Here is a 25,895-nt window from a genome sequence, read left to right as displayed (position 1 = left end):
TGCAATTAAGTACTAATGCAATATCAGACTATTCCCAACCAAAAACCTACCTCTATTATCTTTCCGTTATTCCAAAACGGCTATTGTATTACGCTAATCTTTCTGTTTTCGTGATTTTGTGTAGTACATTTGCTTATCATGTTGATATCTCCTGATCTGTGGTAACATTTCTCCATCTTTTTTATGCCTTGGTAAAACCTTTGGCTGCTATATCCTCATTTTCAATATTGGGTCCCTTATTGTTTCCATTAATATAGAAATAATATTGTACTAGTAATAACGAAAATGCCAATAGTAACGTATTTAGTACGTATTACTACAACAACAGCAGTATTGTCCACAGATAATATAACGATATATGTTGGGAGAACTTATGTTTGAGAAATGAAGTTACAAATGACGTTGAGTAGGCTAGAGTGTTGGTTTTGTGAAATTAGATTTAAACAATTGAAGCAAGTAAGACCAAATAGATAAAATAAAATTTTTATTATTATACCACAATACCACTTTACCAAATAGGTCTATCATTCATTATTTTTGTATGCTCATGTAATGTGTACGTTCATAACATTTGAGACATAAAATTCTATAAGGCATCAATTTTAGTTATATACCATTGTGTTCGATAATATGGGAAAAACAAAATTACAGAAAATCGATATTGCCAGTATATATGTTGTTAAAAATAAGTGATATGATGTTCATCTTCATGTCCATAAGAAAAAGGTGATAATACAGTGTGTAATCGTATATATGTATAAAAATACGTGTTTACGTGACCAGACAAAAACACTGCATCTCATTTTTATTAGTGTTTTAAAATTATTTCCCCTTATTTTACAATAGTCCTTTTGAAATTCCTTTACAGTATTTTTGGTCAAAAACTAGTGCAAAAATAATGTAAGTGAAAAATGAAGTGCGTGAAATAAACAATGTATTTATTTTATTTTTTTATCCTCTGGAAGTAAATAAAATAAAATATTAAAAATCTAAAAATGGCAAACCATAGCGATTCAACCAAATCACCTGCACATTTTGATATAAGATTAGAACAACCAGCATTAACGCAAACTCAACCATCAGAATGGACTACAGTCATTAACAAAAAACGATTGAGAAGTCCACAAAAAGGAATCGCGAGTAAACAAACAAGAATCAGTGACTATTGGTTACAGAAACCAATAGAGACAAAAACAGCTTTAGCAAACTGTCGGAGGAAATTGAAGAGAATATACAACCAAGCCCTGAAAAAGTTGTTCCCAAACCACCACAAATAACAGTCTACAAGGTAGGAGTAATAAAACACATCCATGACCTGATGAAAACTATTACTATGAACTACACAATTAAAACAGTGAGCTATGAAACAATAAAAATCCAATTGTTCGAAGCGGAGCATTTTAAAGTTCTAGTAAAAGAATTAGATGAAAGAGACACCCAATACCATACATTCAGGCCAAAATCCGACAGAACATTTAAATTCGTATTAAAAGGATTACATCACGGGACGGACATTAACACCATCAAGGTAGCACTAGCTGAAAAAGGCCACGAGGTCCTAAATGTTCACAATACACGACATCGCACGACAAAACAACCTCTGCCTATGTTCTATATTGATATTAAACCTAATGGTAATAATAATGCGGTGTATGAAATCACCAAATTGAAAAATAATATTATTAAATGCGAAGCACCACATATAAAAAGAACTATACCACAATGCACGAGGTGTCAAGCGCACGGGCACACAAATATTTACTGTCGCAAATCATATAGATGCGTAAAATGTGCAGGAGAATACAAAACAGGAGATTGTACTCGTAAAGTTCGCGATGAAAAAGTGAAATGTGCTAACTGTAATGGAAATCATCCAGCGAACTACAAGGGTTGCGCAGTTCACAAGCAACTACAACAGAAACTCTATCATGTCTTAAGGGAAAAAGGCATCAACAGCAACAAAAACAATCCACACCTAAGAGTCTAGCTACCAGACCAAGTCAACCAGACATAACTTATGCGCAAATGGTTGAAAATGGTTCAGCACATAATCGAGAGACGACATCTCAACCTACTAAATCTAGCAACATCTCTAGATTAGAAAACATGATGGCCAAATTAATGGATCAAATGAGTACAATGCTTGGTCTACTCACAACCGTCGTCAGCAAACTTGCCTAATGCCTGAAACCAATAGCTACAAAATCGCCGTCTCGAATGCCAATGGGCTCCAACAACACGCCAGGGAACTAAAAATGTTCGTAACTGAACAAAATATTGACGTTATGATGGTTTCCGAAACACATTTTACGGACAAACATTATTTGAAAATTCCTAAATATAAACTTTATCATACAAATCACCCTGATGATAAAGCACATGGAGGTACAGCCATAATAATTCGAGATGATATAAAGCATTTCGAAAAAGAAAAATTCCGCAAAGACTACCTGCAAGCCACCAGTATAACCATAGAGGAAGTCCATGGACCATTAAGAATTTCTGCGATTTATTGCCCACCCAAATATAACAACAAGGCAGAACAATTTCAAGAATTCTTCAATACGCTAGGTAATAGATTTATAGCCGGAGGAGATTATAATACAAAACATTTAATGTGGGGTTCAAGAATAATAACCTCAAAAGGTAGAGAACTGCTAAAAGCAATAAAGACAGATAACTTACAACATATCTCCACTCGTGAACCAACACATTAGCCTTCAGACAGAAATAAAAAACCAGATATAATAGATTTCTGTATTACAAAAAATATTAATCCAAAAAAGTGAGTCACTTTAGTGAATTCGTGTGGTAGCCATTTCATTATTTTGGGTATTGTCCATTGCCTGTAAACATCTGTAAATATTAGAGTCATTAACCCGTCAGCTATCCGAAAAAGTCATTTAAATTATTGAGCTGGGTTTTCGTCCAATAAGTTTTGCAGTTCAGTATCTTCACACTTATTTTATATCTAGGTCATTTTTTGTCATTAGCATCAATATCGCCACTTATAAATTGTTGAAGCCAAAACTATTGGGGCCAACCAATGGAGATATGATGGAGCGGTATTAACATGAGTATATAAAAGTGTTTGATGGTCTTCGACAACAGATTTCTTGAAAACATAATTTTGAGCGTTCCATGATTATCGTCTATATAAGTCAATATACTGAATAAGTCGATAATACTGAATGGAAAACTGTTATTTTATGTAGAAACGTGCCAAGACCATCGACTACTTCAAATTTTCACTAATAGATATCGCTGATAAATATCGACGATTTTGTCGTCATTTCGCGACTATACAATTATGCTTTTGCACGTAAAACAAGATATTCCAGACAAAGGACGTGAATAAATAGAAAATGTTTATGTGTTTAAATAATTTTTTTATGATAAATTAAATAAAATAAATAAAGACAAAGTGTGTATCGATAAAATTGTTGATGTAGATAAAATGAACGTCAACAGCGAACTGTGAACGTTCAGGGTGACAGGAAAAGGGGTGAACAGTTAAAATATACAAAAACAAACGACAATTATTGACAGTTAAGAGAACGATCCATATAAGGTAAATTTATTAATAATAATCTCTCGCAAAAATCCCATCAACTGGTCACTATTGTCGTCGACTAGAGTGTTATTATAATTATTCAGTACCAATCTCATAAAAATGAGGAACGCTTCACGATTTGCGTGTCATCTTTGCGCAGGGGCCATGCTAATCTTCTCTGTATCGTTCCAATTTTAGTATATGTACCGCCTAAGCAAGTTTATTTATTTATTCTATTATAGTTTTATTTTATATTATTTACAAAATGATCGATTAAAATGTTTGTTATAGTTTTACGTTGGTATATTAGAATGGTATTATTAGAAGTAAATCTTTACCGGTTTACTTGGGTAAGAAATCGTGTCAACAGTCTCCAAAATAAGTGGTTTCAAGAAAATAGAACAATTAGGAAAAATCCTCTTGATGACATACTCTTAAAGGTTTAATCTTTGAAAATATGCACAACAAATTGCACCAAAATACACGATAAATCAAGGTTAATAAAAAGTATTAGTTCAAATATCGCTTAAACCATATTAAACGCCCCAAAGGCGTCGACCGAAATTCCGAAAGAGTACGTCCATGGATAAAAGGGGGCGGAATTGTAACCCGGTCCCCGCCATCCCGTTGCGCATCATACCAAAACAAGAAAAGTTTATACGACCGCAGCGGCACTTCATTATCTCGCTTTACGGCGGCAGGTGGGCGGCGGGGGGCGACGGGGGCGGCGGTTAAATTAACCGTGCGACGGAAAGTTTGCGACTCGGCCGTCTTTGAAAGAACGTTTCCGCGTGATTAGACGCCAGCGCGAGAAATTTGCTCCATTATAAGCCGGATCGGGGGGCCAGGGGGGCGACGGTGGAGGCGGGCGTGCGAGGGGATGAGACGGCGGCGCACGAGCCGCACATGTGTGACTAATACCGCGGCCGTAATGCGAGACGACGGTCGCCTTTGAACAACGGAAACGACCTATTAAGCTTGCTTTGAACGTGGAAATCGTAAAGAGAGATCTATTTATGGTTAGTGTCAACGCCACTTTTCAGACTTTTTTAAAGAACAATCAAATACTCCCTATCAAACTCAACTGTATTCAAAATAACAGTTAACCACGTCATCACGATGTCGAATGTATACTTATCGGAATTTGTGAATTCCTTTTAAAATCAGACAATATTTTTAGTTAAAAAGAGATACAATGCTTCTTAATACGTTCGAACATGTAATGATTATATTGTAATCAAATCAGCCTACTAAATTAGCCTGGTTATCAAACCATCTTACATTAGATATGCTTAGTACAAACTTAATTTACAAATTAATTACTACTGTTATGTTGTATTTGCATTAATATACAAGCAAGGCGAGTACGGGATTAATACATCAGTAAGTATTTCCAAAACTAAAATAAAACTAAACTTCTTGAGCTAAAGTTAAGAATACAATGATACGTTACAAGAGTGAATTAATGTATGGTACCCGAAGACCGAGAAACCGTCTTGGGACGCGAGAGCCCTGTGCGGGTTTTTACTGACGTGAACACATTAGTGGGAAATTTCACATTTTTGGATAAATGCTAATTGTCGTAAAAGAGATGCCGTTAGAACGGCGAAATATGAAAAGGTAAAGGAGTGCCTATACAGCTAGCAGTTGAAGCATTATGCCGGTTGCCCGGTGCGATGCCTCTTTAAGATTGAACTGTTACTCTCTGGTTTAGGAGATATTCAATTTTGAGTGGGATGGCGATTCCAACTTTGGTCGCCATCTCTTTACGAGGCATGGATGGAAACCCTTTTCATGGAGTGCTTCTCTAACATGGTAGTCTGTTATGGATTCCAGTAGTCCTCTGATGACACCCTTCAGTTTTCTCTCCTGTAAGGATGTAAAGGAGTGGACAGGATACTTCCTGTCCTCCAGGATCTTGATTACCAGTTAATAGTCTTCAGCTATTTTGGTTTAGAATACCACTCCCTCGGATCTTGTCTTCGTGTTGCCGAATTCGATTGACCTTTTTTTTAAATATACGGACTTTTACCCCAGAGTACTATCGACGGGATACTTCCTTCTTTTGTGATTTTGTGTTGGCCTATGTTGGTGTGTTTGTAGTTTCGGCAGTTTTTTGTTTTTCCATGTTCTCCTCACTACATGAGGAAACAGTAGAACTTACCTCCCTTTTCTTCTTCTGTAGTGCCTATAATTTTTATGTTTCTTGTTTCCTGATTTGCTCTCTTAATAATTCTCACTTAAACTCATCGTTGCGGGCCTGTATTTGCTGTCCCGTGTTAAGGTGGTATTTGGAGTTGATTATGCCATTGGGGTATCTTCTGCTTTGTTTTGAGATTACGGTTCGGCCTTTTTTTGGTTTCTTTGAAAAGCTCTTGAGCTTTTACTTGTTTTGAACAAGACAATATATGCATTAGATGTACCATAATGCTAAAATAAATTATATTTGTTAACATCATTTTGGCTTCATTATTTTATTTATATTAGAACTTTGTTGTATGTCAAAGCAAAAAAGATCTAAAGCTCAAAGTTGATGCAGCAACACTATAACGTTTTAACGTCATATATTTAGATGACGTGAGTGCACTGTTTTATTGAAGGGCTATATGTATCAGTGCAAGTCTATTCTATTACTAGACCAGACAAACATCCTGTTCAAACGTGATTTTTATACCGCGTGTAATCGCCGATATATAACCTAGTTTATCAACGACTTTAATTTTTGTTTGAACGTACGTGTAGGGATATCTTGGAGATGCTTTGAGGATTGGCAGGACCACAACAATTTTTTATATCATTCAAGTTTGGATTGCACCTAAATGTAATGAACATATCTGGTCGACAGTATGCACGCACAGTTATGGTACCGACATTGTTGGTATGTACCATCCACGTTAAGGGTAATAACATCAGGCAAATGTAGTCGTCAGAATGAAGATTCGCTTGTTTAAACTTAATATACTGCAATTGCCTACTTTCAGTTTTTGCGCACATATCAACAATGTATTGATGAAATAGGTGGCTGCATCGGAGAATATTATTATCTTGATCCGTACTATTATCAAATAATGCCCACCTGAACAAGAGAAAAGATAAATAAGATGCAATAAAATTGCTTGTACAAAACAAACAATTTTTACAAAAATAACGTTTTGTATATACTGTACTTGCCATTGTATTTTTTGTTTAATATTTAAGTGATATCTCTCCTCTCTCCCCTCCGTCTGCTCGATGTTGTTGCATAGACAACATGTGTTACGTTTTACTCCTCTTACCCATACAATATAGTTGCAAAAATCTCCACATTTGGCTCTGAATGTTGGCAGGACCACAACAATTTTTTATATCATTCAAGTTTGGATTGCACGTAAATGTAATGAACATATCTGGTCGACAGTATGCACGCACAGTTATGGTACCGACATTGTTGGTATGTACCATCCACGTTAAGGGTAATAACATCAGGCAAATGTAGTCGTCAGAATGAATTCGCTTGTTTAAACTTAATATACTGCAATTGCCTACATTGCTGATCTTGATTCAACATTACAACTATCCTCATCTGAATGATTCTTGTTGCTCTATATGACGTCACTTGGAAATAAGAAGAAGGAAGGAAGGAGGTGAAAATTCAAGAATTTTTTGCAAAAACAACTTCAATTGAGATGAGGCTCCAGCTAACAGTGTTTTCAATTGTTCTTGTGGCATATTTAATGATAGAAGTGAAACTTTTCCAGATGCGCAGCAAAAACCGACCGATTCACCGGCGTACTCGAACGTGACATGCCTCTTGTTGTCTCAATTTATTAGCTCAAAGACCTTCATTGCGTTGCTCCGGACATTCACAGTCATTTACACCCAGGTTTACAACATGGTCTCTTAAATAACACCTCTTAATTAAACGCATTGGGAATAAAGCGTAGAATGATAATATTTTAAAGTAGTCCCATATGTTAGCACTGCTATTTTCTGTATTCAGTATATTAGTGCCGCAATCAGTTATCAGTTCGAGACTCTGAGTAATTAATGGCCTTGATAATTTTAATCAGAATTATTACAAATTTTAAACAACTACAATTAAAATTTATCAAAACAGGTGCCAAAAGAAGATTTGCCAGTTTATAACCTCTGATTATTATTATTGATGTTTTGGATAATTTTGCTGACATATGACAACCAACTAGTCGACCAGTACCAATACAAATCGAATTTTATAAGCCGCTTCGGTTACATGTTCGGACGCACTAAACTTCGTTATGTTTCTATTCAACTAAAGTAATGCTTATTAGTAAAATGTGAAGGAGAAATCCGCTCCGAGTTTGAAACTAATTTTAGGTTTCTCGTACAATAATACATTCGTCAGCATTAATGACATGCATTGGCTGTTTTAATGAAATGACTATACGTTGCTGTACTTTAATTACCTTATTTCATATTTTAAGGCGAATTTAATTTTGGACAACTGAGCCAACCAACCCAGCGGATAAAATATTTTGAACGTATCTCTTTCTTTAATTTTTGTTTTAATCTAAATTCACAGAATTGTAGAAATATTCATTAAAATTAGTCATCATGCAGATTGTCATAACTTGAACTTAAGGGTAGTATAAATAATAATAATCTAAATAAAATGAGAGAAAATGATTTAGGCAAGGGAATGTTAACAATCCGTCTTCATCCCGTAAAACTCGCTGCGGAATTATCAGGGCTTAATAAAGTCTTTACCATATTATTACCGAGAGGGGGACGGAAACGTCGAAACAACCGCGTCCCGAAACCTGCGGCCCCTACAGTTCCGGGGGGTGCTTTATAGTCGTGTTAACACCGAAACGATAGCGAGTTAAACTAATAAAGGGCGGCGCGGAGGGCGGTCGTCGAGCCCGCTGAGCGGCAAACGATAGAGATTGATCGGGGTGGAAATGACGAAATGATTGCGGTGGTGCGCCGCTACCAAAATGGATTAATGCATTTTTGATGCGGCCTGAGCAAACAACGCGCCAACGTTGTTTGCGGCCGGCTGCGTTTCCAGGGGCCCTCGCAATCGATGATGGGACTCCGCTTTCGACCGCCTCTCGGTGTTTTTTCCCCGACTTTCCCGCTATCCCGCTCTCTCTTTCGGTTGTTGTTTTTTAAGCATCCCGGGCAATTTCCATTTCCGTCGTTTCTTATCGGCCATATCTCGCAGCAGCCCGTGTACAACTCCAGTCAGGCCAACGTAAACAACTTATGACTAATATCTTTTGTTTGGTTTGGAACCAACCATGCAATAAGCATGGTTAGAGTTATCAGAAAAGAAAGTATTTATCTATTTTTATTGCCCTTAATAGTTCAATTATCTGTCGAATAGGCAATAAGTATTTCTTGTGATTATTATTATTATCCAGGTGTACAGGAAAATGATTACCGCTTTTTCGAAAAAATATTTATATAATTTTCAAGAAAATGAAAAAATGTATTTGTTCTATTTAACTATATACATCTTGACCACCTTTCAAGCAATTTATGGATGCCATGACTAAATAACTGTTTATCCTTTGAGCAAAACCATTCATGGTGTGCTGCTCTGCAAGCGCCTATCCCACTGATGCGAAGAGTTGATAGTCGGACGGGGCAACATCTAGAAAGTACGGCGGGTGAGATATATCCCATCCAAGAAATGTCAACGCTTCCTTGGCCGGTTTTGCTTTATGAGACGGTGCGTTATCGTGCTATAAAATCACTTTAACGTATTTCGTTTTCGGTATCTATCACTATAAACTTTTTCACCAGATTTCATTTTTTCATTACCCATCGCTATTCGATACAGAAATTACTTAACGCTTCTGCAGAAAGTACTTGAGTTTGAGTTGGATCTTCATTCAATAACTCTTGCAGTTTGACATGTTCAAACTTTCTCGATCTACCATAACTTTCTTTGTCATGTACATAACGTAACCACCACGCACCGTACATTTCTATCAGCAAACGATGACTTTCAGCTGTTTTTTTCTTTTTGATGAAATGAGAAAAGTAATGCGTACTGCAAATGCACGTTTCCAGGCATGAAACTTGACATTTTCAAAGAGGTATAAATCTATGATGGTGTTACTTTCGCAAAATATTACATGTACAGCTTTGATGCTTGATGTTAGTAGAATAAAATGACATATGTGTCAATTCATAACATTTCATACTTAAGCCATAGCGACAGCTGTTAGAAAAACCGGTAATGACTTTCCGGTACACCTGGTGCATCAAATGTGGAAGATCTCAAGTAAATGATCTCCTGTTGCAAAATATTCTAAATCTCTAAACTCTATATATCTCCATTCAAGAAATCAGATGGTAGTATATTGAACAGCTGCTCGTTCTCTATATTAAGGTTAAAACCCGAATATTTTCTATTCTACATTTCTAACGGTGTAATTGCGCTTATGGACACTGTTTTTTTACACTTTTTTATCAATTGTATGTGGGCGCTGTCTTCCTGCACAACTTTCTCAACAATTAGTTGTTTTTACGAAAAAAGAAGTCTGGGGCTATTAGAAGTGTAGAAATATATAGAAAAGGCAGGAAATTGTTGATAACACAGCGGATTGTTGGCATTGCTCGTAGTATTGTCTCGCATTATAGTAGCAGTGGAATACTTTTGATTTGAAGTTTATACATTATAATTATTATTATATTATTACTATTATTACAATTATTATTAATAATAATAATAAACAAACAACATACTTATAGGCCTGTTACACCCTAATCTGGATAAAATTATCTTTATGTTTTTTTAAATTTGAGAATTAAAATGAATTGAGATATTTCTACTATAAATACTACTAATAAATAATAATTACCTGACATTATATTAAATATGAATGTTGATCTCATTTTTTTCTCTGATGATTCTTATAGTTTTTTAATTATTAACTCAATTAGCTTTTTGAGCTTAATTTTTCTCACTGATATTTGTTTAACCCATTTACCTGATGAAATCTAGTTATTAGTCTTACAAAAGTTTATTAATTTGAATATTTAGGTCGATTTTGATAATTTATTTAACAAAATATAACTAGAAAATGAAGCACTCCGCTCATGATAAATCGAACATCAATACTCAGAACGGCAAAAGCAACCGGTATTTTGTGTTTTGATCAGTTTTACAAGCACATGTAGAGTTTTTATTTTTTAGTTAAAAAAATTAGCCATAAACCAACGATTTACTACCGAAAAATAATACTAATTTTTCAAGATTTGATTTGTTGATCTTGATGTAATATCGTCAAACGAAGAATTTTATTCAGCAGAATTGTAAAATAATAAAATTTCAATAGAAATACTAGTAGTCTTTAAAATAAGCTATAATTTAATTAAACTCAAAACACTTAAAATAATTTTTAAAATCTTTCCTTCACGTATTAACATTAAAAGTTATATAAATATTGTTTTCATTAACTGTAGCAGATACTTTATAAGAAATTACAACCTATGTTTAGCTTAATCTCAGTGGAATTATGTACACAGTGAAATATAAAATCTATACGCAACACAAGATCGAGATGAAGTTATATGGAGTGACTTTAATAGCGGTCGAAGTGGAAGTGGAAACTTTATTGAAAATAATTATTAATCACTTTGTTAATAACAACATATTTTTAAAATTCCATGTTCTCTGATAAGTTTCTTCCGTCGCTTTTAGCTTCTGGTGGAGACACTCTCCTTATTCCTCACTACAGCTTTCTAGATTCTCAGGATATCTATCCAGGTGTCCGAAGAAATTGTAGCTTTATGCTCAAATTTGCTCCTAAAGCTTTTAAGCTTACTAACATATTTTACTCTATTGCTACCTTTTGCATAAAGAAGCAAAGAAGAAGAAAATATTGGATTGCCTTGGAATTAATTTGTCTGAATCGAAAGTTACAAAAACCCTCAAAATATATTTGTACATACTATATAATAATTAATATTTGTGTAAAAAATCATAACAAAACAACCTAAATTATAATATACAAGAATAAAAATGCGATATTGTTTTCCAAGTTCATATCTTCCACACGCTTCCTCGTGATCCACTTAGAAAATACTTTTTAAACGATCCCAATTTCAATACTCCGGCAATTTTTAAGGTTTGAAATTTAAATGCGAAACAGTCGCTACGAAATTAGCCACTTCTATATTTAAACTCGCAGTTAACTTTTTGTTTAATGGAATAAAAAAATCTGCAAACGCTTTTAAGAGATTCGTTCCTGCATTCAGTTCCAAGGCATAAAATATTCCGGTATTTATTTTTCTGATGTCTGATTTTACTCTGATCATTTTTTCACATTAAAAAGACATTTATTCAGGATAATTGGTATCATATATTATTTTAAACAATTATCGCACATATTTCTACCAACAAGTCGATTCTGTATCGCAAAAACGATATTTATGCATCCATATTCGCTTTTCTTTTATATCACGTTTATCTAAACAAGTGGTAATCAGAAGGTACTATGTATGTATACCTTGCAACTCTTTAATCATCAAGTACTTTAACTAGATTACGATTTACACAAGCATATGACTTTGCATCTGTTAGTTGATACTGTTGGTTTATATCTAGAAGGTGCTGTTTCTGATTACAACTTGTTCAGGTCGATGCAGCATGGCATTAAGCAGTGTAAAAAAATGATGATTGAATTTCTGCCTAACTAGCATCCTTTATTCAACACGGTATCGCGATTTCACCAGAAAAAATAAAATAAAGTTGATAAAAATAGATAAAAAAGATTAAATGAAAATATGTTTTACCAATTTTTCTCAATAAATGCCTTTTTAAAATGATAAAATTTTCAGAATACGTGCTAGCTAATATTAGCACATAATGATCGTAATTCAGCATTAAACGTTAACATTTTTTATGTAAAACCCCACATTTAACTAATATTAATACCATTATGAACAAAATAATGTATTGTTCACATAGTAACTCTTATAAGCCATTTCAAAATTTCATGAAGAAACACCGCGGAATAAACCATAACTACCCTCAATATCCAACACAACAAAACCTGTAAACCAACACGCAGAAGCTAATTCGGATTCTCAGTTTATGGACGAGCAAAACAAAATTAAGCGACGCCAATTACCAACTTCGAAACGCTTACGGAGAAATTGCCTAATTACGATGATGGCGCTTAAGAATCCCCGCAAAACAAGGAGGGAACAACCTGGAAAGCTGCCGTATAAAGACGTTCGACGGAATTTCCCTCAGAATTATTTTCTTTGCTGTTATAAAGATAGATTTGTTTTTTGTAATACTCTCTTAGTTTAGTTTTTTTTTTGATGAGAAATTTGATGTAATGTTAAAAAACTTTTTAATAAGTTAAGAATATTAATAATATTTATAATAAGAATATTTATAATAAGTTGGGAATAATGTTGATAATGAGAATTAATACCTCTAGAAAATATTTTTAAAAGTCTCATTACATTTAAGCTACTACTTTAAAGTTATAGTGGTTTTAGTGAATCATTTTCTTTTAATTCCTAAGATAATTGATAAAAAAATGTGTATGTTGATTAAATATTGTCTTGTTATAGAAATACTGTTTTTGATGTCAAAAAATGTTTTGACAAACATTATAGAAACTCTGTATATAGGGCATATATAGAGGTTTTTGCTTAAATAGGCGAAACCGAGGAAATTTTTTGCGTGGTCAGCACTGAAAGCACTTTTTTTGATTAGTTCATTTCTATAAAGCGATTATTTGTTTCAGTTTGTTTACGACGCCATTTTTGTGTGTTTAACATAAAAAAACAGTTAGCATTTTTGTGTCTTAAATATAATCATAATTATTTAATTATAGTGTATCTTCATCCCCAAAAGTGTTGTCTATCCAGTGTAGGTGCCGAAATAGAAAATCAGACATAGTTTTCTTTGGAAGAAACAACCCAAGTTAGCTAGATTAAGGATGTGAGAGTGACTTAGCATGACGTTTACCTGGTACGTATACAATTATTTCTATATAGCTTTTGAGTTCATATATATATTATTATTTACAGAGAAATTATTATTTTACATTTTATATTATTTACAATTTACAAGAGAAATAAATCATGAAATATTATACACAGTTTAAACACAAACTGTGTCCAAATGGGGAGATGGCAAAATGACATTGAAGGTAAATGTGATTATACTACATGAAAAGATTTTGTCACCCTTTAAAAAGTTGTTTGTGAAGTGCCATCAATGAAAAATCTAATTATTTCGAAGGGGTTCATTTACTTGGCACATTAGTTTATTGGGCAAGATACTTATAATTAATATTTTGGCCTAAAGCTTCTTAACCGAAATAACCTTTTCAACAAGGATGTTAATAAAATACATTAATACAAAATAATATAATACAATTTATAGACCAACAAGATGAGCTTGATTTTATAGACAAGAGGTTATCAAGCCTGTTTTATTATATTGTTAATAATAGATGCTTAATCTGTCTTTTTAACCCATCGATTTGACCATAATAAGAGCACAGAAATAATTTTGATATATATCATACATTTTAGTTTTTTGTTGCTAAGTATTGCTTTTTGTATGTTTTCTTCATTGTGACGTATATCGATTAAACTTTTAATTATACGTTCCATAATTTCCACAATAACATTGTAGTAATAATTATATCTTGCCTCAATACATTTTTGTGTTGAACAGGTAAGTAAAAGATTAACAGACAGACTTTCAGCTTTCCTGCTCTGCTTTCAGTATGAGGGAACAAAAAGCTAGAGACTTTAATACATCTTATTTGGATTGATAGCACTAAAGAAATATGAATTAGGGAAAAAGAGCTATAGATTAAGAAAAAGAGCAATTTTGATTATATTCGCAACGAGATATGTTTTAGTTAGATTGCAGCCACTTTTATATCTACATTTAATTATTATTTATTTATATATTCACATTTCATAATTTTTTATTTTTGCACATTATATATATTCATTATATACTTATATTTTAGCTTTTCGTTATTGTATAATATTTGTATTAATATGGAATTTTATATTAATATGTTAAATGGCTTTGAAAAATTGCATTTTGATTTTATTTGAAATTTAATTGGTCAGTAGACGTCAGAGGTTAATCACGTAATGCGAATAGTCGACCAATGAAATGCTCACCTAATAAAATATTTTCATTACAGGTGCCTGTAATGGTAATTTAAACTAACCAATGAAATTCTGAAATTATATGTATTATTTTATTATTATAAGTTAATACTCTATATATTACTCTATAATTTTGTATCAGCTAATTCACCTATTAATGATATTAATGACTGGTGTTTTCCACATAAATCTGAGATAGCTTCAGAAAAAATAGATTATTTTATCTATATCTTGTTAGAATATTTCAAATAAACATAAAAATCAAAAGTGCAACTATTACATATACAAAATAATTAAACAATTTATATCTATAGGCATCACTCAACTTAATATAATAAAGGAACGAACATAAACAATATATTTGCATACTTTTATATTTCAAACGTAAAGTTTGCCAAGAAATATTCCCAAGTGAATGGAAACAAAATTGGAAAAAGTTTCACAGCGGAAACGCCTAACAAAGTTCGAACATCTAAATAGTTTACAATATGTGATTTCATCTGTGACAAATAAAATGTTAAGTTACTTGAAATGTTTTTCACGTTAAAAAAAGATAAATTAGATATCGTACGTTTGGCTATTCTGTTTATATGGAGCTTGCCCATCTGTAAATTTAGAGACGTTTTATTATCATTTAAACAATGCTATATATTATCATATTTTGAAAGCAATATATCTCTGTGTCGTATACTGTATTACTATAAATATTCTAAGTTATTATCTACACTTAACAGTTCAATTGAAAAGTCCCCGACCTGACGCATAGATGTCGCTACCAGAATTAAATCCAAATGTTTTCAGATAGCTCTAACCCTCAAAAGATGCGTGTATAAATTTGACAGCTGTCGGATCATCAGTTTGTGAACTATAACTTTTTCAGTGAAGCAAGTTTTGTTATTGTGAAAAAAATTGATAAAAAGGAATCTCGCGTGTTGATAAAATATTGCTTTTCGAAAGGAAAAAACACAGTTGAAGCAAAACTTGACCTGATGAGGTATTTACCGACAAAAACATTTAAAAAATTTACAAAATGATTTTGAATGATCGTAAATTGAAATTGAATAAAATAGCAGACACTCTAGAGATATCAAATGAACCTGTACATCATACCATTCACGAATATTTAGATATGAGAAAGCTCTGTGCAAAGTGGGTGCCGCGCGGTTTGACCAAAAACAACGACGAGTTGATGATTTGGAGCAGTGTTTGAAGATGATCAAGCGTAATAAATCCAAGTTTTTGCGTCGATATGTGACAATGGATGAAACATGGCTCCATCATTTTACTCCGAAGTCCAATCGACAGTCATCCGAGTGGACTGCACACGATGAACCTGCTCCAAAGCGTGGGAAAATGTAAAAGTCGGCTGGCAAGGTTATGGCGTCTGTATTTTGGGATGCGCATGGAATAATTATCATTGATTACTTTGAAAAAGTAAAGACCGTCAACAGCGACTATTACATAACCTTATAGTACCGTTTGAAGGACGAAATCGCCGAAAAACGGCCGCATTTGAAGAAAAAGAAAGGACAACTTCACCAAGACAATCCGCCGTGTCACAGGTCAGTAACCACGATGGCAAAAATTCATGAATTGGGCTTCGAATTGCTTCCTCATCCACCGTATTCTCCAGATCTGGTGCCCAGCAACTATTACCTGTTCTCAGATCTCAAAAGAATGCTCGCTGGGAAGAAATTTTCGTCGAATGAAGAGGTGATCGCCGAAACTGAGGCCTATTTTGAAGCAAAGGACAAATCGTACTACAAAAATGGTATCGAAAAGTTGGAGGGTCGCAATAATCAGTGTATCACCGTTGAAGGGAATTATGTTAAATAAAAAATTAATTTTGCCAAAAAATGTGTTTTACTATGGTAGGCCGGGAACTTTTCAATTGATCTGTTATGAATCTATCATCTTGAAACAAATGCTACTCCAAGGGTGAAGTTTAGCATATCCTCAGATTGTTAACCTACGATCTTTGTACATAAAAATGCAGCTTTCGTATGTTTGCCTTCTCAACACCTAGAAAATAGCCAATACATTATCATAGCGTAAGTTAATAATGGAGTTTTACTGATAGTAGAGATACAAGGGATGGACAAAATTACATGAATATCTGACTGAAACTAGTTCGTGTAGTTTGATTGGCTTCATTTTTCTGATTTCTTGCGTGTTGTCCAGCAGCTGTATTGCTTCCACATCGCTGTGATTTAGCAAACTTGTTTCATGTTTTAGGGCGAAATCTTGGATCGCTTCGTGTATCCATCTGATTCCGAGATCACGGTGCAGCTCTTCGTTTGTTACGTAGCGATAAGCATTGGTAATTAATCGTAGAACTTTGTTTTGGGTGCGTTATGTTGAATATTGAAATTCAAAATGTCTACTTAAGTACAAGCTCTTGTTAGATTTGCGTTGGGTCTTCATTGGACCTTCTTTTGGGCCACCAAAGACTGCAATGCCACATATTCATGACTTCGAGGCCACTTGAACAGAAAAACACTGAGAAAATATTTGTACAATTTATCACAGGTCTTATAATTCACCGACTTGGCACCAGGAGTTATGCATGTGCAGTGCCCAATGTGCAATACAATTGGCTCATTATTTGTCCAATATTTTGATTCGTTATCGAGATAAGGCGCCTTCTCTCACAGATTTAGCTCCATCGAACTTCAAGCTATTCACTATTATGTAAGGCAGCGTTACAGCCCTGACTATCTATAATTATAAGACTAAATGAATAGTGAACGAGTGAGCTGAGTTTGGTCTGTTTTTTAATAGATAAAAACCTTCAGTGGCGCTTTGGATCGATGTTTAACAGGTCACCTCATCTTTCCGTAAAATAAAAGTTTTTCAAGTAAATTAATAGTTTTTATTTTCTAAACCCTTTTACATTTTATAGCTGGTGCAGTTGGTAGAATTCCGGAGAGATCATAATGCTGTTGTCTCTTGAATTTATTCATTTAACCGGAATCAAGTTCATTATAAAAGACAGATAGACGCTGGATTGGTAATAGTTCCGCAGTTACTCGAAGTATTATTTAGTGTAATTAAGTGGACTTAAAAAAGAACATTGAAGCTTTGAAAAATACTCCTAGTCCATGGATTACCGACGGATTATACATCATAGTTCAAGGTGTAGGGCCACGAACGGAAAGCTTAAGTTGCTATGGATTAACATAGTCTACTGGAATTTGACAGAAGGTTGCAGTTGAGGGTGAACGGTCACTAAAGGCGCATTGTAGTAGTTCAGTTCCTTAACTATAGACTATTGAAATCTAGAATTACCAAAACTTGTAAAACCATTCCATAAAGAAGCAGCATGGAAATGCGGGTAGAAATAGAAACATTTGGAAGATCTGCAATGGCGCACTGGCGTACGAAGATCGATATTCATAAACAATTTTGCAACAGCTATAAGCTGTCCAGATGGAATAACGACCTCGTATATACCTGTTGCCATTTCTTTAGGAGGGAGCTATTATGTAATGCTGGTTACAGCACTAAGCATTAAAACTATCTGAATGATGAACGATTGCGATGGGTTGGCCTGTTTTCTTATAGATAAAAATCCCCAAGGTCGCTTTGTATCGCCGTTCAACCAATCGTCTCTTCTTGCCATTAAATAAAATAGTTTTTGTTTTCTAAACCCTGTCATATTTTATAACTTCAATCAATCGTGTTTCGTGAACAAATAGTTCATGAATAACTCGTCGTTGGTGAATCCGGACCTGCATCGCGGCGGCGGGGAATCGCAGCCGCACACCACCCTAAATAATTCAGGCGCGAAAACTCCAGCCGGTAAAATCCACTAAGAGAAACTGCCGCCAACGGGCAAGAGCAAGAAAAATATATATGTAGCCGGCAGGAGACTGTGGGAATTAAAAAATCTGGTGCTATTTCGAGCGAGACGACAACGCGACGGGAGGGCGTGAGCGGAAGGAGGACGCCGAACGGCACACCACTTAAGAATTTAAAATTCCTCGACGGCAAATCCGTCAGGACGGCACTACGAGCTCCGGGAAATGGCATTTTAAGTTGGATTAACTGCGGATAGAGGGGGCGGGTTCGGGGGGTCGCCGCCCCACGGTCCCGGGACCGCCAACCGTTCTCGTTCAACCACAACGAACAGTTTCCTATGTCGGGATTATCGTGTGAGCATTATCGTAACTTGTACGTTACTGATTTAATGCAAAACCCCGCGAGAAGAAACTCACTCAACTACCCTTGCAATGATGTACGTGGATTACTAATTATATTCCTGGCTTTGTCGGCACAGTGTCTATCTAACGTTTTAACATAACCTTCTTCGAAACATCTTATAATTTCTTCATGAGAGTAGAAACCTCAAGAAGCAATGGTTGAAAAGAAACAACCGAAAATAAATAACCAAGTTAATGGTCAAATGACTTATGTTGGACATAAGTCAAAATAACCAAAGAGACACAAAGGAAGATGAAGCAACCACCTACGAATTACTACTTAAACTAATAGGAAAGCTGGATATAGAATATTTTTCCGAAAGAATTGAAAAACATTAGGCCTGTTTCACCAAAAACCAGAAATGACAAATAAAGTTATTCGAATAGCAATTTGGAATGTTAATGGAATCCGGCAACATCAAGCTACCCTACAAGTATTCCTAGATATGCAAAAAATATATATTTGCCTAATCTCAGAAACCCATTTGATAAAAGAATCCTTTATACAATTTAGAGGTTATACATTTCATCACACCATACATCCAGCTAACAAATCAAGAGGAGGTAATGCAATAATAATAAGAAAGAACATTTCCCACCATCATGAACCTGGACTCAGTACAGCAGAAAATCACGTAACAGCAGTAACTGTTAAATCAGGCAGATACAGGGTTACAGGAGCCGCAATTTATTGTCTTCCAAGATAAATAAAAAAAGGGAAATTATTTGAATGTCCTAAGCAACCTGGGAGAAAAATTTATAATTGGATTCAATACAAAAAATACAAGATGGGGATTCAGAATAACAACAACTAGAGGCAATGACCTGTATCAAGCAGCTACTGAACTAAGATGTAGTTACATGTCAGCTGGAAAACCAATTTATTGGATGACTGATCAAGAGAAAACCCCAAACCTGTTAGATTTCTTCATAGTAAGAAACATAACATCCAACTATATAAAAGTCGAAGAAAATTTTGAGCTAAGTTCAGATCATACCCCAGTGATTCTGACGTTGAGCAAATATATAATAAGAAAAGAAAGAAATCCAACGTTAACAAACAGGAGAACAGACGAAAAAGGATTTGCTGAAGAATTGAACAAACGATTTCAACTAAATGTACCCCTCAAGACAACTGAACAATTAAATTTTTAAGCAGAAAAATTCGTAGTAGATATTCAACAAGCCTCTTCGAATAATACTCCAGAAATTAAGAGTACAATTAAAGGAATTAATTATCCAAAGGAAGTGAAGCAAATGGTAGCTGAAAAACGAAGATTAAAAAAAATGGCAACAAAACAGAACACCTGAAAATAAAAATAATTTAAACAATATAACCCAAGGACTGAAAAGGGAAATACTGGAAATTAAAAACAAAATAATAAATGACTATCTGAGAAATTTAACAGGTGATAAAGAAACTGATTACTCACTCTGGAAATCCACAAAATATCTAAAGCGCTCATGTCTACAGAGTCCACCTATAAGAGACCTATGTGGGAATTGGGCACGTGACAATCACCAAAAAGCAGAAACATTTGCTGAATATATAGAAAAAACTTTAAAACCAAAGGAAACTAATATAGAATATAATTTGCCGGACATAGAAGCTGAAAATTCGATGATTGAATTACTTAGGCCGACAGAGTTAACCAAAGTTATTAAAAATGACATTAACCCCAGGATATCACCAGGCTGCGATTTAGTAACAGGAGAATTACTGCAAAAACTACCAAAAAAGGAATTATAAAACTCACCAACCTGATCAATACAGCATTTCGATCAAAACATGTCTCAGGCATTTGGAAGATGGCGGAAATTATAATTATCCCAAAACCTGGGAAGTCATCAAACGAAATAAAAGCCTATAAACCTATATCATTGCTGCCAGTAATATCTGAGGTTTCTGAAAAACTCTTGTTGAAAAGAATAAAACCGATCATAGAGAAAAAACACCTTATACCAACACACCAGTTTGGGTTTATTAACAAGCATTCAACAATTGACCAGGTCTACAGAATTACAAATGTTATTGAAAAAGCCTACGAAAGTAAAAAAGTACGTTCAGCTATATTCTTATATGTAGTACAAGCCTTCGATTAGATTTAGCATGAAGGCCTTGTTCATAAACTACAGAAAAGATTACCAAAGCAACACACCGAACTATTAAAATCGTACATTAAAACCAGAATGTTTAGAGTCAAACAAGAAGAAGCTTACTCTATAGTGAAAGAAGCTAAAGCAGGTGTACCACAAGGAAGTGTACTGAGACCAATGCTTTATCTACTCTACACTTGTGATATACCACAAATGGAAAATAGTATAATGGCTACATTTGCTGATGATACTGCGATTATAGCTGTCGGAGACAATGGTAAAGAAGCCTCACGAAAATTACAAAAAGCAAGAGACAATACAAATAATTAGATACAAGCTTGGAAAATAAGAATTAATCAAAGTAAATTTGTACATGTGCAGTTCAGCTATAAACAGACCGTACAAGCAACAATATCATTAAATAATACTATCATTCCATATAGCAACAACGCTAAATATCTCGGGATGAATCTTGATGCAAAACTTCGCTGGAAGGAACATATAAAGAAGAAAAGCAAAGACCTGGAAGAAAATCACAATTATCAGTACATAATAAATTGCTATTACTGAACTGCAAATACTGAAACCTACATGGACATACGAAGTTCAATTATGGGAATGTTCTGCAAAAAGTAGCATAAATAAAATACAAATTTTTCTTCTGAATCCTGAGAGGCATTGTGGGCGCACCCAAATACTATAGGACTGATTACCTACATCGAGACCTTCAGATCCCTACAGTCGGTCAAGAAATCAAAAGAATTGCAAGGGGGCATGAGGAAAGACTCCATTATCATGAGAATATTATAGTATTGTAGCTTTTGGATACCACCAGGACACAGACTCAAAAGAATCAAACCATCTGATCTTTTATAGAGTTGTATAGTGAGGTGTATATGATGTATGTATATATGTATATGTGTATAAAATAAAAAATACAGCAGTGACATGTATAAAGATTAGTTCATCAGAGACTGAGATAGGGCCGACGGATCCTCCTAGTTATATACCTAGATTAAGTTATCATAAAGACAAATTGTAGGTTAGACGGAAACGACTAGTAACAATGTAATAAATATAATGGGTAAAAAATTAATTCAATCGAAGCTAACATTCGAGACAGAAAACATGAGCCCAAAATTAAACGGAGAGCGAGAATATTTTATTGTAACAGTAATACATAATTAGAAATAAATGTGTTGAATACTATGAATACTTTGGGTTGTGTCGAAATTTAATTATCAACAACCAATGCGTTAGCTAAATATTGAAGCTAAACATGATCATTCAGTGGATACCACATTGTAAGTCTCTAATCTCAAATGTATAAGTAACTACAGATAATACTAAGATATCAGCACTTCATTTGAAAGCTATTTTTAAAGTTCCCAATAGCTGGGACACGAACGTTTTACTCACTATACTGTTATCAAAATTCGCAGATGTATTTTTTTATTAATTACATCTTACATTAAATATGTGTAGTACAATATTAATTTAAATTTTTTATCGCTTTGGCTGGCGTAGTCACTTTGCGACTATACAGTAGATACAGATTAGATACAGGAGACCGAGACAGACATAAACTGTATATATAAAATTATAAAATAATAAATAAATAAAATTAATAATACAAACAGGGGGTAAAGGCATATCTGGTGTATATACAATTTAAAAATGAACACAAATATAGGACTATAAACACAACCATAACGAAGTAGAGGTTCTATCCAGACAACACACGTCAGCTCCCATACCGAAGTGGTAATGATTATTTGGTCAGTAACACTAAATTTAGCATAAGGTGGATACGAGCAGTGTGTCTGTACTTTCTCCTGTTAAGACATTTCTAAAATTTTGAAGCCCATACCTACTTCTAATCTGGATGAGCCGTGGACAGTCGTTTAGTGTGTGGTAAACTGAAATAGGGACACGGCGACAAAACTAACAGTGATCAGACGGACTCGAAGTCATCAAGTGACCGTGCGAGAAACGATAGTGGTCCAATCTCAGTCTATTCAAAGCTACGGCATGGTGACAAAGGGATGGAATGCGAGGAGAGGAGAAAATATCAGTTTTAACCCCAAAGAGTCTGTTGTTGTTGGCCTCCTGGGCCCAACGGCGTTATTTATGAAACAAAAAACGAATTGAATGAGGTCACTATGGACACAAACATCAGTGATGGAGAAGGTAGAGGAAGCTGCCGATTTAGGCGCACTGTCCGCGAGCTCCTTTCCCGGTATACCAACATGAGAAGGGATAAAACAGTAAACATGCCCCGATCACATTCAGATAGAGGGTACGGATGATTCACACTGAAGGGGATGGTTGAACTTCTGTTCCAAGAAACATTCGAGAGAATTTCGGGAGTCGGTCGGATTAGCCATTCTTTGAAGGATTATGTTGTGATGTAGGATAAAGCTTTGAATGTCGCGATAATTCAGCGGTCAATACTGAACCCTGTTCAGGGAGCTTGAAACGGAATGCCCGGTTGTCTATCAAAAAAGCACAAAAATGTGGAACGCTTCACGATTTTGCGTGCCACCCTCGCGCAGGGGCCATGCTAATCTTCTCTGTATCGTTCCTATTTTAGTATATGTACTGCCAAGTACAATTTACAAATTAATTTATTACTACTGTTCTGTTGCATTTGCATTAATACAGAAGTAAGTCAAAAACTGCATTAATACCATATGTATTTCCCAAATTAAAATAAAACGAAACTACTTACCCCATTTCTTCTCAAAAATAAAAATTGTGAAATATTAGTTATTTCACAATTAGAGTTTCATGGTAAAAAGTAAGAAATGTTTGATATGTCGATCACATGCTTTTATTTGCTCAGAATGTACAAAACTGTTGATTAAACGAAAAAACTGACCAAAGTTGATGGCATTACTCATGGAATTTGGCAAAACACCCTGTATAATTCTGATTCTATAGTTTGCAATGGCATTTTCATGCAAATCTTGGTTGTACTGGTGGATAACATTTGGTTGAAGGACTATGTTGTGCTTCTTTTCCTTCCGGTTGTATCTCTTTACATTCATTATTGGCTCAAGGGTACCAAAGTTCTAAGCCATCTAACAGCGAATACTTTGTTGTTATAATGATATCTATTATCAAAGTTCCACTTTGGTTTTTTCACTAATACTATAATATATATATATATATATATATATATATATATATATATATATATATATATATATATATATATATATATATTGTTCCTTGAAATAAATTATTGGGAAGAAATGGGTTAAGCTAAAGTTAAGAATACCTTTATACACTATATAAGTTCACGGATTTGGTTCGGTTCAATCTTCTGATTTCCTGCATGTTGTACAGTAGCTGTATTTCTTCCACGTTGCAGTGATTTAACAATATAATTTCATGTTTTAAAGCGCTATCTTTTACAATTTCGTATATACATTTGATTTCGAGGTCATCGTACAGCTCTTCGCTGGTTATGTAACGATAAGTATTGGTAATTAATCGTATTGGTAACTTTTGGATACGTTGGTTTGATGTTTTAGTGCAACCCCATATTTGCACCCCATAGGTCCAAATTCGATTTATGATGGACCAATACACCAATCTCTTTGATTTTAGGTCAAATTGAGAATATTTTCTGACTAACCAGTACAGTTGTTTGACATTGAGACTAATCTGCTCTGCTTTATGTCTAACATGATGAATATAATTTTAGCCTATCATTGAGATATATTCCGAGGTATTTAGATAATTCTGCTTTAAGAATCGGGCATGATATAATTAGGTTTTGTCATTTCGTAGTAATGCAAAATTAACATGGACAGATTTGGAGCTATTAAGCTGTATTTTCCAGTCTCTAGTCCATTTGTAGATATTGTTGACCGCTACTTGTACTTTTTCTACAGACTTGGACAGAAATACATCTTTTGCCATGATAACTGTGTTGCTGGAAAAGGTTCTGTTTCTTTTGTTTGGATATGGGCAGTATAGAACAGATTCAGATATACCAAAAGACCAAAAGACGTGACTAACTAGTCGTTCAACACAACGACACTTATCCTCTAAAGTGTAAAAAAAATACTCAAGATCAACAACAACATAATGGTCGAAAGGTAAATACTGATTTCTAACACCGACTATGAATTAAACTTACTCTATGCGCGATCTATATATGTATCCTTGCAGTGATTTACGGGGGTTACTACTTATATTTCTGGCTTTAAGATGACTAAGGGTTGTCACCATCTGACCTTTTTATTTAACACTTGTTGAACAGAACATCTTCTAACATTTTGTAGTTTCAGCACAATTCGTATTGCTTACAGTAACTTAAGAAATTAATCTTGTAATGTAATTAAATTTCTAATCTATAAATTATAGGAGAAATAGGTTAGATATAGAGAAAGAGCATAGGATATTGATAATAATACTAAAAGACATCAGCAGTCCGCTTCGGAGCTATCTTCGGGGTTCTCAATAATTGATCTGATATTTAGGACTAATTATACCATGTCTTTCTTTCTGTCCCGAGGTCCCGAGGGTTAGATATATTTGATAATCTCATTCTTGCTTATGACGCTGTGTCAACAAGGCAACTATCTGCATAATATAAATTTGTCTTCAAGGCCTAAAACATATCTTGAATTATTTTTTTAAATAAAAGTCATGGATCAGGATCATCGAAAAAGAACTGAAAAGAGGAGACTAACATTGTCAGGGGCCGGAACAGCTGCGGCCGCTTTAGTGAATAATATTCGAAATCCTGAGACACCAACAACAGCATAATAGTTGAGAAGTAAGCACTCGCCTGGTAGCCCTGGTTAGGGCTATTATTTGATGATAATATTTCGGATTTTGGCCAATAGATATAGCTGATCAAAATACATGCAATCACCTAGTATTTAACATTTTATTTA

The 25,895-nt window shown here is 34.4% G+C and overlaps 2 non-coding genes across 2 annotated transcripts; both read right to left on the bottom strand.

Moving 5' to 3' along the window:
- Nucleotides 1–3,669: 3,669 nt before the first annotated feature.
- On the bottom strand, nt 3,670–3,771 carry LOC143200382 (U6 spliceosomal RNA). Its single transcript, XR_013006711.1, has one exon. It is a non-coding gene; the product is annotated as a U6 spliceosomal RNA (small nuclear RNA).
- A 19,721-nt stretch (nt 3,772–23,492) lies between these two features.
- Nucleotides 23,493–23,594, bottom strand: LOC143200379 (U6 spliceosomal RNA). The gene has a single exon (XR_013006708.1). It is a non-coding gene; the product is annotated as a U6 spliceosomal RNA (small nuclear RNA).
- Nucleotides 23,595–25,895: the final 2,301 nt, after the last annotated feature.

Source organism: Rhynchophorus ferrugineus, unplaced genomic scaffold (genome assembly GCF_030347505.1).
Source record: "Rhynchophorus ferrugineus isolate W39M unplaced genomic scaffold, kcgeb_rfMv2 rfM7, whole genome shotgun sequence".
In the NCBI taxonomy this organism is placed as follows: Eukaryota; Metazoa; Arthropoda; class Insecta; order Coleoptera; family Curculionidae; genus Rhynchophorus; species Rhynchophorus ferrugineus.
This window is presented reverse-complemented; position numbering and strand designations above follow the sequence as displayed.